This window comes from Eptatretus burgeri, chromosome 6 (genome assembly GCF_056783735.1).
Source record: "Eptatretus burgeri isolate ZD-2024b chromosome 6, Ebu_testis_v1, whole genome shotgun sequence".
NCBI classification, from domain to species: domain Eukaryota; kingdom Metazoa; phylum Chordata; class Myxini; order Myxiniformes; family Myxinidae; genus Eptatretus; species Eptatretus burgeri.
In genome coordinates this window covers 8,649,135-8,651,634 of record NC_140966.1, presented here as the reverse complement: position 1 = coordinate 8,651,634, position 2,500 = coordinate 8,649,135, and positions in this window count along the sequence as shown.

The following is a 2,500-nucleotide window of genomic DNA, read 5'->3' as shown; positions in this document are numbered from 1 at the left end:
GGTAAGGGTGGCAGGCTTTGGATCCTCGGGTCCTGAGTTCAAATCCCGCTCAGGTGTTTGGTTAACTCGGCCTGTCATCCTTCTGAGGTCGGCAAAATGAGTGCCAGCATGCTGCTATACTGTATTGGAGTGGAAACCCATCCAGGATTGTGCCCAAAAGCCAAGGAGACTGCTTAAGCAGCACCAACGCTCTGCACAGAGTATGGTCACAATCTCCTCTCCTTTCTCTTTTTTTCCTTCTAATTCATTGACTTCAGACTCACAAAAGAGCTCTCAAAGAGCAATAAATAGCTATCAATGATTACTCTCTTGACCCATCTGGGCGAGCGACTGACACGCATATCACAGCTCTCCTCAAGCACGTACACTGAATATGCCACACTTCTCCCAACACACTATACACACACCAACCTTGTTCCCTTATTTACTCCCCCTCCCTTTCCTCCACACTCTGACCAATGTGAGCCCGCTGGCTTGCGTCGGGTGACCAAGAGGCTGACCCTCTGCCTCAACCTATCGCTCCCCCTCTACTTCCTTCTCTCTCCTTTCCCCGGAGTGATTGAGGCACGCCTATCTTGTGAGTAGAGTCAGCTAGAAATGTGGAAGGGGTTCTTCTGTGCAGAAGGACTAAGTGCTTTCTTTGTGACACTGCATCACTTGTGGATATTGCTTGTAAATCTGTGCCTTGAATCATTATATAAACTGTTTCCAACCTGCTTGATTGTCTGTTTCCCCATTGGCAAGACATAGTGTACATAATAAATAGACGGGAATTTGTAGCCCATTAATTTGCTGGACTTGTTTAGCCGACGTCCCACTTATGGATTTGCTTGGTCTATGTAATAAATAGATAAAGATGGGAAGTCGAGAACATGGTTCACATATGAGGTAACAAAATCACTGGGAAGGTAACGTGACAGTTAGGCGCAGGGACCCTGTCCGATTTACTCACCTGAGACATCGTCTCTGGTTGCTTCGCAACCCGTCGAGTTTCGGAGTTATCCGTGGCTTGTCGTTTTCAGGGGCGGATGTTGGGAAGCAGGTCTGAGTCACCCCTTTGCGATTCCTGCACTTCTGCTGAACCTGCAACAATTATATATAAACCCCCATACACTTACAACCAAAGAAAGCTGTAAAAAAGCTAAACATGGCAAGTCCTTTGCTATTTCAAATCCAAATTTCAAAATGGCTTCTTTTCCAGCTGCAGACATTCACAAGTAGGACACACATGACAATCCCAAATGCTACATGTCCCCTCAGTCGCCGGACCGGTTTTATCACTTATTGGCGAATCATCAGCGACAGCGTAGGCAAAAATGCGCACTACCGAGGCAACCAAGCATGTACCATGTGCAATGCCGGTAACAGTCAACATACAAATGAAAAATCACTCATAGAGTGATACTTGGCGAAATGGATCGGCACTCGGTGGAGCACATACCTCTGCCAGGTTGAACTCTTTACATCTTGTATCCAGTGCCGGATTAAGCCTCGGCTGCCCCTAAGGCACATTTTGAAATTTTAGAGAATGGCCTGAAAAATTTAAATTAGATCTCGGGCTCATGGAAATGGACCCCAGACAAAAGATGAACTGATTCAAGAACAAAATATTTAATACAAAAAAAGACAAATATTTAATGGGAAAATAATTTTTGGCTCGAATTTTTGGCTGGCCCTAAGGCACATGCCTTGTCTGCCTAATGGTTAATCCAGCACTGCTTGTATCCCACTGATTGGTCTGATCTGAATCAGGACCTAAACCCAAATCGAATCGTCTTGCTCTTGTCACCTAACCGACTCGGCCACCTAGTTTTGTCACAACTCGTCAACAACTTTTAGAGATATCATGCTTCTCCATAGTTTTTGGCCCCATCTCCCAATGGTTAATATAATCACTTGAAAAATTCTCGGATTCGGATCCAGATTCGGATCTTCCCCAAAATCAAAACAATTCGTCCTTGTCATGTCCGCAACATGTCCACCAAGTTTCATCAAAATCCGGCCACAACTTTTTGAGATTTTTCACTTCAATAAATAAATAATTCTCGTATCCGGATCTGGGCTCAGTGCCACCTTCTGAAACCCGAATTATGGAGATAACAATCAACGACACACACACACACACACACACACACACACACACACACACACACACACACACACACACACACACACACACACACACACACACACACACACACACACACACACACACACACACGCCGTTTATTATTTCAGATTTGCCGTTTCAAACCTGTCTGTCTTTGGTATCACTCGGCTGGGATTCAAACCAGACTCGAATCAGACGCTCGAACCATGACGTCACAGAGTCTGGTGCTTTAATCAAATTCGTGCATTCATTGAAGATTTATAAGGAAGTTGAGTTTCCAAACCAAGCTGCTGTTTACTGAACATTTCAACGATTCCAACTCAATTTCTGCTGATCTTTGCCACATTCATTAATTTAGCTGCTGACATGAAGGTTGATCGAGCCTGATGT